The following is a 13,072-nucleotide window of genomic DNA, read 5'->3' as shown; positions in this document are numbered from 1 at the left end:
AGACCTGATGCAGCCAAATAAGTAAATATTTTTTAAAAAAGCTAATGGAATCATACCATTAAAAAGCCAGCCTGGTGAAAGCAGTTTTGTTATGTATATGTACGTTCTTCTATGTATTGTAAGTCTATAACTTCTATAAAGTCCAGAAATGGACTTATCCAAACCTCTTCCTTATGAATTGCTTAATGGTCAACCAACAGGAGCTATAATATTTAAATTCCGATGTGACAGTTGGATCAACAAATCCTTCAAGAGGTGTAAATTTGACAGTGCTGGGAGAGAATGTGGTTTAATAAAGAAATTACCAGTTAAAACAATGCAGTAGCACCAGAAAACCTATCCTCCCACACTGGGGAACACTACTATAAATGCTCTAAAGTTACGTCTAGGGAGGAAAAAAGAAAGAATACTGGTATACTGGTAAAGGACTTAAATTTAAGTGTATTATAAAATGCTTGCCTGGTAGGGGTTTTTAACCTATTAATGATAATTTTTTTTAATTTTATGGTCATATCTCCTTTAAAAAAAATAATACTAAAATCATTATTTTAATTTGTAATTCATGCATTCCCATCCTCCTATGCTGTTTATCTTTTATTGTAACTATTCAGGGTATTATGAAAATCACAATAAACAGCAACTACTTTTACGTATGTAACTGAGATATGCAGCATTTAAGATTGAGAGAAGAAATCTAAGGCTAAAGGTTCTCAGAGCTCTAGTGGGCACACCGTGGGAAAGCTGAACTTTATTTTCTTCCAGTCAAAGAATCTATAGGTGATATTTTAGTTTGCTACTTATCTGTCATCTTCACATGAAGTTTGTAGATGTTTGTGAAGAAAGGAGATTTTTGTTCAAGTAAAAACAATTTCTTTAACCTACTGGAAAATTTAAGGGCTTCCCAGGTGGCCCTTGTGGTAAGGAATGCACCCGACAGTGCAAGAGAGGGAAGAGACGCTGGTTCGACCCCTGGTTCAGGAAGAGTCCCTGGATAAGGGCATGACAACCCACTCCAGCATTCTTGTCTGCAGAATCCCATGGAGAGAGGAGCCTGGCGGGTTACAGCCCCATAGGGTCGCAAAGAATCTGAAAGGATTGAAGCGTCTTTGCACCCACGCATTGAAAAGTTTAAAGCCTTTCCCTTCAGGGGTTGCCTGGTTACCTTGCATATGACAGCAGTAAAAAGGTAAAAGAAGGGGGAACAGGTTAGAGTTTGCTAATATACTGATCGCAGCAATAGGTTAAGGCAAGGCTTGAGAGTCACGAAAATTAGGTTTCAGTCAATAACTGGTTGTCTGGTGGTGAGCGACTCAATTTCTTCATCTCGGTGGGCCTGACTTTCCTCATCTGGAAAGTCTCAACGCACTTGATAGCAACTCTCAAAGACCCCTTCTAGCTCTGCTATTTTAAGACAGGAAGATGTCAAGCCACCTACTATCAGGGCACTAGCTCTCACAATCGAGCCGGGGGTGGGGGTCCGGGAGAAGAGTGACAAGGACTTACAGTTCTGACCCTCACTCCCCACCCCTTGCCAACGCCATCTGCGGTCCGAGCTCGAGGAATCAAAGGGGTTCCCCCCCCCCCACTACTTCCCCTCTCTAGCTGTCTGCTACTCCCACTACTATAATTCTCCCAATTCTCCACCTCCCTCCTCTCACCTGGGTCTTCACCCACTGTAACTTTGCCTTTTCCTTAAGGCTTCGGCAGACACGACCCCCACAGTCCCTCGAGTTCTCCCAGCCACGGACTGAGTCCCCTACTTTGCTCGCACCCGAAGGCTGCAGGAGCACGCGCCGCCCCTCCGGACAGGACTCCACGGGCCCCAGCTTTGGCCTCACCGCTCCCGCAAGAAGCCACCGTTCCGACGCGTTTCCCCAAAGAACTTCCCCGAGTGACAGCCCGCTCAGATGCAAGCTCAGTCGTTCAGGCCGCTTCTCCCCTCTTCCCTCCGCTCCTTCCCCGGAGGTGAGTTTGCAAAACCCGGAACGTGCTCTACCTGAGCAGGCCAAGCCCAGAAACTCAGAGCGTTTGGCGGGAAGGAGTACACCCCTTCCCCAATCTTCTCACCTTGCCACAGCGAGGCTTTTAGTCCCCTAGACAGGAAAAGGCAAAGGCCTAGGTCGCGGGGGCCGGCGGGGGATGGAGTTCTGAGAGCACCAAGCCGGCAGCCGCAGTCAAACCTCCCGCCGTCGCGGACTACCACTCCCAGAGGGCTCGGCGACAACCAACACGCCTCCCGCCGCAGAGCTCAACCCACCCCCCGACCCCGCCTTCAGCTTCGGCTTTTGTTTGGGCTTCAGCTTCAGAAAGAGGGGCGGCCCGGGTGGACAAATCGCTCCCCCCAGCCGCGTGACGTCCGCGCTGGAGTCTGTTGTCTGTCCGAGGCCCTTAAGGCGTCGAAGTAGAGGGACGCGATCTCCTGCAGTCGGTACCACCCCCGAGACCACTGAGAAAGGGCTGATGTGACATTTCGATCTACAGCGGACTTCCCACTGTCTCTCATTTCAGGGTGTTCTGGCTGATGCTCTGTACTCTCATCACGTGCCTGAACCCGATGGATACCAAGGGATGCCGGTTTGGAAAAAAAAAAAAAATTGTTGAATTGGCACTTTTCCTTCCTTGTCTAGACACTTAGGTTTTTCAAAATTTTTAACGTGTCGGCAAATTACTCAGGAGTCTGAAAGGGGATTTGGGAGGATTTTAAGCACCCTCTCCCCATCCCTAACAGTTTCTCCCAGAGCCACCCCAAATAAACATACAACTAAGTAAAATTAATGTGCTTGTTATTAAAAGTCAGCTTAAGGTAAGCCTTCTGAAAAGCATATGGTGATACCTAAGCTCTTCTTGTGCAGGAAGATGGTGATTTTTTTTTTTTTGGAAGGAAAACAACCAGGATAAATCCAACAATGTAATATGTTAATGGAATATGAAATAACCCAAATTTAACAAATATCTAATAGTGAGTGTCAAGCATTTTACATGCAAAATATCTTTTTAAAATATTTTCTTTTATTATTTTTGGCTGTGCTGTATCTTTTTGCTGTCCAGGCTTTGTCTAGTTGTGGAGAGCAGGGCTACTCTTCATTGCAGAGGGTTCTCATTGTGGCGGCTTCTCTTGTTGTGGAGGACAGGATCTAGGTGCGCTGGCTTCAGTATTTATGGCTCTTGGGCTCAGAAGTTGTAGTGCATGGGCTTAGTTGCTCTGCAGCATGTGGACTCTTCCCTGACCATGGGTTGAACTCGTGTCCCCTGCATTGACAGTTGGATCATTATCCACTGTACCCTCACATTCAATATCTCTTGAAGTCTTTCACATGATTCTAGAAGTGTGTATTGCCCCTATTTTACAAATAAGGAAGCCGACCTAGACAATTTAAGTGAGTTACCCAAGGCACAATAACTATTAAGCAGCAGAAGAGCTGGAAATCAAACTAAGGTCTTATGTCAAAACCTTGTGCTCTCAAACACTGCCTCTGGTAGTGAGGGTTTGACAATTACAAGGCAGATGATGTGATGAACGTTGTCTTTAAGGTGTGTGCTAAGTCACTTCAATAGTGTCTGGTTCTTTGTGACCCTGTGGACTGTAGCCCGCCAGTCTGCCCTGACCATAAGATGCTCTGGGCAAGAATACTGGAGTGGGTTGCCATGCCCTCCTCGCCTTTAAGGTAGATAAAAGTTATTTTGCTAATGGTATCCGTATTGAAAAACTTTTGCAACTGCTCTTTAGATCAACAGTACATTCTTCAGATCAACATTACATTTCTTTTGATAACTCCAGTGATAGAAAAATGTTCTTTTTTCTCTGCTTTTCAAGCTGAGAAAATATTTTTAGGCAAGGCTGAGAAGTGTGAAAGGACATGGTAATGGATGACATCAGCAAAGATAGCTGAAAAGGAAACTTGAAAATTGTCCCTCCCACAAAAGCAAGAAATAAGCTGGCAAAACTGTCAGAATCAACTTTTTTGGGTACTCTGGAATCTAATAAAAAAAATTATACCAAGCAGGGGAACACTTAAGGAGAGACTGCTGAATTTTGGCAAGAGAGCTCTATGATCATCTCCATCTTGTCAGTGGCCTTGAAGACAGCAGCCCACATCCCTGGCTTAGGTTGCTGGTAACACAGAGGGCAACACGGACTTTATTCTAAAGGAGTTGTGAGGATTCCATGGCAGTCCAGTGTTAAGGAGTCCCCGCTTTTACTGCTGAGAGCCCCTGTTCAATTGCTGGTAAGGGAACTAAGATGCCACAGGCAGTGCTGTGAGGGCAAAAAGAGAAAAAGAGTTGTAATTGTGTGTTTTGACCTATCTGGTGGTTCCCTGAAGGTTTGGCTCAAGGCTGTCCTGGAGCCTCCCCAGGACTGAGGCAGCTAGCTTCCCAGGCAGGGTTTGTCAAAAGGATTTAAAGCAAATATATTAGCCACTGCCATCAGGTAGAGTATAACAGATGAGACAAACAATAATCAGGCCAAAAGCCTGGGAAGGAAGAGGCTGGGGGAGCAGATACTTGGGGAATAAGGGTTTTGAAAAGCTTCCTCTTATTCTGGGGAATCTAGAAGACCACATGCCTGCCTTGGTCTGGACACATACTCAGAAAAGACCTGAGAAGACTCTACCCACCTAAGCTCTCACTTCTGGTTGACCTTTAGATTTGGTGCAAGGAGGAAGTGAAGACTACTGCAGAAATGTAAAGTATCTAGCTAAGCATTGAAGGAGTGCCCCAATGACACAACTCATTGGCAAGCACTGGAAGAGTTTTTTTGAATCCTGATTGTTTATTTTCGATATTTTGCTTCTAGGCATTTAATAAAGATATCTCTGCTGAATTACTAGTTGACCACCAAGCTAATGAAATGGAGTGGTCATGCAACAAAGAAGGCAGACTTTTTAGAATTAGATGACTGGTAGTTAAATCTCCTTGAAAAAGACCCTGATGCTGGGAAAGATTGAAAGCAAAAGGAGAAGAGGGCAGCAGAGTATGAGATTGTTATTAGATAGCATCACCTACTCAGTGGACATGAGTTTGAGCAAACTCTGGGAGACAGTGGAGGACAAAGGAGCCTGGCATTCTGCAGTCTATGGGGTCACAAAGAGTCAGACATGACTTAGCAACTGAACAACAATGACAGTTAAGTCTAGAAGCTTGATCATATTTAAGCTTGATTTTTAAAATCAAGTCTTTATAAATGGTATTGTGTTACTTCCCATCATGTTAGGAAGCACATTTCTGGAAGTCTGATTTGTGGTATTAAACTACTCAGTGGGCTCAAATATTTTCTCTTTCAAAATTCTCCTTTAGCTTTTCACCATACTTTGATAATCATTAGCAATCGATGATCATCTGCTAGATCAGAGGTTCATGTCACCTTTAGTGTCTGAGTAAATTTTTTTCAGTGTCCTTCATTTCCGTTTACTGTGTAGTTAGTTCCAAACAAGTTAATATGTGTTTATGCCCTAATAATTTGAACCATTTAAATAGATATGTAAATTGAAAGAAAGCCATTTTATTTTATTAAAGAGCCACAATTGCTTACTAATTGGGTGTGTATACCTATTGGGCACTGTGTAACTTCTCAAACCTGGAAATCAGATGGGACATCACTATCGTCATGTCCTGTCCCACACTGGATTTTGCATGACACTTACTTGAGATCATAGCAACTGTTGCAAACTCAATTTTGCAAAGATGTGATGTTAGCCAAAATAATTAGCTTGATCTAATGTTAAAACTGAAGTATCTCAAGCTGGTTCACACGGCATCTGACAGATGTTGCTGTGTTTTCCTCAACAATCTAAAACGGTCTATGATGTCCTTATGAGTTCCCTGTGGTGACCTCATAGTTTAGGAACTGCAGGTCATCAGCAATTATTTTCTTGGCCGATAGCAAGAATTGACAAACATTTTATGTAAAGAGCCTAGTTGTAAGTATTTTAGGCTTTGTAGTGATATGGTCAGAGAAGGCATGGCACCCCACTCCAGTACTCTTGCCTGGAAAATCCCATGGGCAGAGGAGCCTGGAAGGCTGCAGTCCATGGAGTCGCTAAGAGTTGGACAGGACCGAGCGACTTCACTTTCATTTTTCACTTTCAAGCATTGGAGAAGGAAATGGCAACCCACTCCAGTATTCTTGCCTGGAGAATCCCAGAGATGGGGGAGCCTGGTGGGCTGCTGTCTATGGGGTCGCACAGAGTCGGACACAACTGAAGTGACTTAGCAGCAGCAGCAGCAGCCGTATGGTCTCTGTCAACAACTACCCAGTTCTATGTCTGTGGCATGACTGCAGCCAACAGACACAGTATGTAAACCGATGAGGTGGCTGTATTCTAATCTATTTATAAAAACAGGTATTTGGCTAGATTTGTTCCCAGAACTGTAGTTTCCTGACCTCCTCGTCTAGAGAACGCAGAGTAGAGATTTTCATTTATTAGTTGGAATTCTTCTAAGAAGAGAGCTTTCCCTCTTTTCCTGGACATGAGCTTACTCCCTTTTAGGATTTGGAGTTTTCCAGGCTGTATTTGGGATTTACTTGAAGTACTTGCTTTGAGTACTTGTTTGGCACTTTGGTCTGATCTTGAGATCAGAATGTTTCAACCGAAGTTGGCTGAAAACGACTTCGGCCCAATTTCTCTGGGAATGGGCTGCTTCAAATGGAACTGCTGATTGAGCCTCCAGCCCATTCTTTTGGGGCTATCTTATGGAGACTGACAAAAGAAAAAAAGAAAGGAAGGAAGGAAGGAAAAAGAAGAGGAGAGAGGAGATGGGAGAAGAGACGAGAAGGCCTTTATCGTGGCTCCTCAGGGGCCAAGCTGTCTCCTTAAGATTGGCTAGAATGGGCTTGTAAACATTTGTGCTGTAAGGTGTTTAAACTGTTTGGAAATTGTTCTTTATGCTAAAGGAAAAACATCTAGAAAATCGGATTCCTGTTATCTAAGTATTTTGAGGGTGTACACTCAGTTATCTAAGTATTTTGAGGGTGTAAACTGTGTCCAATTTTATGTTTAAAACCAAGGTCCTTTCTCTTGTGCACTTCTAACTAAATAGCCTGACTTGATCAAAGGCAAGTCAGAAGATCAGTGGCCATCGTGGGGAACTCTTGAAATCCTCGACCTTAATTCCATTAGAATTGGACTATAATAGCTCAGAACTTTCCAGAACTGAGTGGAACACTTATTTCAATGGGTATTTTTGAGGTTTTCTGAAATTATCAGAAGTCTAAAATTGGAAGATAAAACTGAGATTAACTGAGGCAAACGAATGATTAAAGAAAGCTGAAATGGCTCCAGAAGCCTCAGGCTCTTATTGCTTGGCTTCTGTGTCTCAGGTTCTGCCTTTGGCACCGTCTTGTCTCTCTGCCTCAGCACCACTTTGCTCCTTCCCTTCTACACCACCTGTGCTCCCACTTTACCATTGTCCCAGTACTAACTCTCTCACTTAACTTCCCTCTTTCTCAGAAACTCCCCTCACTCCGCTTTCCTCTGAACTTGTCAGAATCTATCACATTAAAATTAAGCATTCTGAGGATCTGGAGACTAAAAGCTCAGTCTCTCATACTTTCTGGACTACAGCTGAACTGCAGACCATAGCCAAAGATTTCCTCAAAGTAACTGAAGGTTGTTGTGGATTTGCCGAGGATTTTAATATAGTGATTCAGACATAACCCAGTTTCTCTGATTTATATCAGCTTGTTTCTATGTTTGTTGGCAATAGCCAAGCCCAGCGTTGAATGAAAACTCCTAATTGCGAAGGTCCTGAAAGAGGTCTAGAGTTACAACTGAGAAATCAGCCTGCTAACTAATTATACGATCAATCTCAGGCAATTGCTGGATGACTTCATTGAGCAATTTGTAGAGCTTTTCCAAAGCCTGTTGATTGACACAAAATTCAGACTTACACACAAAAATCTGATAAATCTGCTCCTGAATATTACAATTGACTTCAGAATGTTTTTAAATGAAATTCTCATCTTCCTTCATATGTTGAGTCCATCTGAGCAGTTTTTAAATTTCCTTTACTTCTAATTATCTCTTTTGAACTGTGGTGTTGAGAAGACTCTTGAGAGCCCCTTGGACTGCAAGGAGATCCAACCAGTCTATCCAAAAGGAAATTAGTCCTGAATATTGGTGGAAGGACTGATGCTGAAGTTGAAACTCCAATACTTTGGCCACCTGATGTGAAGAACAGGCTCACTGGAAAAGACCCTGATGCTGGGAAAGATTGAAGGTGGGAGGAGAAGGGGATGACAGAGGATGAGATGGTTGGATGGCATCACAACTCGATGGACATGAATTTGAGGAAGCTCTGAGAGTTGGTGATGGACAGGGAAGCCTGGTGTGCTACAGTCCATGGGGTCGCAAAGAGTTGGACATGACTGAAGACTAAACTGAACTGACTAATCTCTCCCACATTCTCTTTCTACTTTGGTAACCATAAGTTTGTTTTTTACTTCTGTGAGTCTATTTCTGTCTTGTAAATGAGTTCATTTATATCATATTTTTAGATTCCACATATAAGTGATGTCATGATATTTGTCTTTCATTTTCTGACTTAATTCAGTTAGTATGATGAATCTCTAGGTCTATCCATATTACTGAAAATGGCATTTTATACTTTTTATGGCTGCATAGTATTCCATTTATATGTATATATGTACAATATCTTCTTTATCTATTCGTCTGCCAATAGAAATTTAGGTGGCTTCCACACCTTGGCTATTGTAAATAGTGCTGCTATGCACATTGGAGTGCATGTATCTTTATGAATTAGAGTTTTTGTCATTTCCAGATATAGATCCAAGTGTGGGATTATTGGATAATATGTAATTCTATTTATTTCCTTTTTTCCACACCCTCTCCAGATTTATTATTTATAAACCTTTTGAGGATGGCCAGTCTGACTGGTGTGAGGTGACATTTCATTGTCGTTTTTTTTTGCATTTCTCTACTCGTTGCCGATCTTTAACATCTTTCCATGTTCCTCAGCAGTTCAGTTCAGTTGCTCAGTCATGTCCAACTCTTTGTGACCCCATGGACTGCAGCACACCAGGCTTCCTTATCCATCAACAACTCCCGTAGCTTGCTCAAACTCATGTCCATTGAATTTTGATGCCATCCAACCATCTCATCCTCTGTCATCCCCTTCTCCTCCTGCCTTCAGTCTTTCCTAGCATCAGGGTCTTTTCAAATGAGACAGTTCTTCACGTAGGGAGACAAAGAATTGGAGTTTCAGCTTCAGCATCAGTCCTTCCAATGAATATTCAGGATTGATTTCCTTTAAGATTGACTGGATTTCTTTGCAGTCGAAGAGACTCTTAAGAGTCTTCTCCAACACCACAGTTCAAAAGCATCAGTTCTTTGACACTCAGCTTTCTTTATGGTCCAACTCTCATATCCATACACAACTACTGGAAAAACCATAGCTTAGACTAGAAGGACCTTTGTTGGTAAAGTCAAGTCTCTGCTTTTTAATATGCTGTCTAGGTTGGTCATAGCTTTTCTTCCAAGGGGCAAGTGTCTTTTAATTTCATGGCTGCAGTCACCATCTGCAGTGATTTTGGAGCCCAAGAAAATAAAGTCTGTCACTGTTTCCATTGTTTCCCCATCTATTTGCCATGAAGTGATGGAACTAGATGCCATGATCTTCATGTTTTGAATGTTGAACTTTAAGCCAGCTTTTTCACTTTCCTTTTCCACTTTCATCAGGAAGCTCTTTAGTTCCTCTTTGCTTTCTGCCATAAGGGTCATGTCATCTGCATATCTGAGGTTACTGATATTTCTCCTGGCAATCTTGATTCCAGCTCGTGCTTCATCCAGCCCAGCATTTCTCATGATGTACTCTGCAGAGAAGTTAAATAAGCAGGGTGACAATATACAGCTTTGATGAACTCCTTTCTAAATTTGGAACCAGTCCATTGTTCCATGTTTGGTTCTAACTGTTGCTTCTTTACCTGCATACAGATTTCTCAGGAGGCAGGTCAGGTGGTCTGGTACCCCCAACTCTTTAAGAATTTTAGAGTGATCCACACAGTCAAAAGCTTTGGCTTGTCAGTAAAGCAGAAACAGATTTTTTTTTCTGGAACTCTCTTGCTTTTTCGATGATCCAGCGGATTTTGGCAATTTGATCTCTGGTTCCTTTGCCTTTTCTAAATCCAGGTTGAACATCTGGAAATTCTCTGTTCACGTACTGTTGAAGCACGACTTGGAGAATTTTGAGCATTGCTTTGCTAGCATGTGAGATGAGTGCTATTGTGTGGTAGTTTGAACATTCATTGGACTTGCCTTTCTTTGGGATTGGAATGAAAACTGACATTTTCCAGTCCTGTGGCCACTGCTGAGTTTTCCAAATCTGCAGGAATACTGAGTGCAGCACTTTCACTGCATCATCTTTTAGGATTTGAAATAGCTTAACTGAATTCCATCACTTCCAGTAGCTTTGTGCATAGTGATGCTTTCTAAGGCTCACTTGTCTTCATATTTCTGGATGATTGGCTCGAGGTGAGTGATCACACCATTGTGGTTATGTGTGTCATGAAGAACTTTTTGGTATCGTTCTGTGTATTCTTGCCACCTCTTCTTAATATCTCACTTCTGTTAGGGCCATACTGTTTCTGTCCTTTATTTTGCCCATCTTTGCATGAAATGTTCCGTTGGTATCTCTGATTTTCTTGAAGATATCTCTAATCTTTCCCATTCTATTGTTTTCCTCTATTTCTTGGCATTGATCACTGAGGAAGACTTTCTTATTTCTCTTTGCTATTCTTTGGAGCTCTGCGTTCAAAAGTGTGTATCTATGTTTTCTTCCTTTGCCTTTTTCCTCTCTTATTTGCTCAGCTATTTGTAAGGCCTCGTCAGACAACTATTTTGCATTTTTTGCATTTCTTTTTCTTGGGGATGGTCTTGATCATGGCCTCCTGTACAATATTCTTCCATAGTTCTTCAGGCACTCTGTCTATCAGATCTAGTGCCTTGAATGTATTTGTCATTTCCACTGTATAATCGTAAGAGACTTGATTTAGATCATACCTGAATGATGTAGTGGTTTTCCCTACTTTCTTCAATTTAAGTCTGAATTTTACCTTAGAGAGTTCATGATCTGAGCCACAGTCAACTCCTGGTCTTGTTTTTGCTGACTGTACAGAGCTTCTTCATCTTCAGCTGCAAAGAATATTATCAGTCTGATTTTGATATTGACCATCTGGTGATGCTCATGAGTAGAGTTGTCTCTTGTGTTGTTTGAAGAGGGTGTTTGCTATGACCAGTGAGTTCTCTTGACAAAACTCTGTTAGCCTTTGCCCTGCTTCATTTTGTACTCCAAGGCTAAATTTGCCTGTTACTTCAGGTATCTCTTGTCTTCCCAGTTTTGCATGCCAGTCCCCTGTGATGAAAAGGACATCTTTTTTGGTATTAATTCTCGAAGGTCCTGGAGATCATCATAGAACCGTTCAACTTCAGCTTCTTTGGCATTAGTGGTTGGGACATAGATTACTGTGATATTGAATTGTTTGCCTTGGAAACAAACAGAAATCATTCTGTCACGTTTGAGACTGCACCCAAGTACTGCATTTTGGACTCTTTGGTTGACTATGAGGGCTACTCCATTTCTTCTAAGGGATTCTTGCCCGCAGTAGTAGATATAATGGTCATCTGAATTAAATTCTCCCATTCCGGTCCATTTTAGTTCACTGATTCCTAAAATGTCAGTGTTCATTCTTGCCATCTCCTGTTTGACCAGTTCCAATTTACTTTGACTCATGAACCTAACATTCCAGATTCCTATGCAGTATTGTTCCTTATAGCATCAGACTTTACTTCCATCACCAATCACATCCACAACTGGGCATTGTTTTTGCTTTGGCTCTGTCTCTTCATTCTTTCTGGAGTTATTTTTCCACTGTTCTCCAGTAGCATATTGGGCACCTACCAACCTGGGGAGTTCATCTTTCAGTGTCCTGCCTTTTTGCCTTTTCATACTGTTCATGGGGTTCTCAAGGCAAGAATACTGAAGTGGTTTGCCATTCCCTTCTCCAGTTAACCACGTTTTTTCATGATCCACCAACTTAGGTGGCCCTACACAGCATGGCTCAATGTTTCATTGAGTTAGACAATGCTGTGATCCATGTGATCAGTTTGGTTAGTTTTCAGTGACTGTGATTTTGATTCTGTCTGCCCTCTAATGGATAAGGATAAGAGGCTTGTGGAAGCTTCCTGATGGGAGTGGAAGCTTGCACGTGCCTATTGGCCATCTATATGTCTTTTTTGGAGAAACGTCTGTTTAGATCTTCTGCCCATATTTTGGACTGGGTTGTTTGTTTCTCTGTTATTGAGCTACACTAGCTGTTTTAATATTTTGGAAGAAAAGTCCTCGTTGGTTGCATTGTTTGCAAATATTTTCTCCCAGTCCATAGGTTCTCTTCTTGAACCTTGTTTATAGTTTCCTGTGTTGTGCAAATGCTTGTAAGTTTGATTAGGTCCCGTTTGTTTATTTTTGTTTATTTCTTTTGCCTTGGGAGACTGACCCTAGAAAACACTCATGCAGTTTATTTTAGAGAATGTTTTGCCTGTATTCTCTTCTAGGAGTTTCATGTAGCATGTGTCTATGTAAGTCTTTAAAACACTTTGAATTTATTTTTGCATATAGTGAGAGAATATTCTAACTTCATTGTTACATGTGCCTGTCCAGCTTTCCCAGCACCACTTGCTGAAGAGACTATCTTTTCTCCATTTAATTTTCCTTCAATTGTACTTACCTCCTTTGTTGACCATTGACTGACCAGAGGTGGGTTTATTTCTTGGGCCTCTATTCTAATCCATTTATCCATATGTCTGTTTTTCTGCCAGTAACATTTTGTTTTGATTATCATAGTTTTGTAGTATTGTCTGAAGTCTGGGAGGGTTATAACTTTGTTCTTTTTCCTCATGTTTGCTTTCGCAATACTAGGTCTTTCATGGTTCCATCCACCTGAGTGGTTTTAAACTCTTATGTTTACTAATGGGCTGACCTGGGGCATTTTCCTTCTAGAAAAAAACTATGAGGGTGGAATGGAAAACTATGTTCACTCTGGATTTAGTAAGTCTGGCAA

The 13,072-nt window shown here is 42.0% G+C and overlaps 1 long non-coding RNA gene across 2 annotated transcripts in view; it reads right to left on the bottom strand.

Annotated features, from left to right (window-relative positions):
* Positions 1-2,178, bottom strand: part of LOC136154151 (uncharacterized) — a 32,233-nt gene extending 30,055 nt beyond the window's left edge. Inside the window, exon 1 of one of the 2 annotated variants that reach the window (XR_010660489.1) lies at positions 2,068-2,178. This is a non-coding gene — a long non-coding RNA (uncharacterized lncRNA). Of the gene's footprint in view, positions 1-1,658; positions 1,704-2,067 lie in introns of those variants that run through there. The other variant, XR_010660490.1, reaches the window with a different exon arrangement.
* Between the last annotated feature and the right edge of the window lie 10,894 nt (positions 2,179-13,072).

This window comes from Muntiacus reevesi, chromosome X (genome assembly GCF_963930625.1).
Source record: "Muntiacus reevesi chromosome X, mMunRee1.1, whole genome shotgun sequence".
Lineage (NCBI taxonomy): Eukaryota > Metazoa > Chordata > Mammalia > Artiodactyla > Cervidae > Muntiacus > Muntiacus reevesi.
This window is presented reverse-complemented; position numbering and strand designations above follow the sequence as displayed.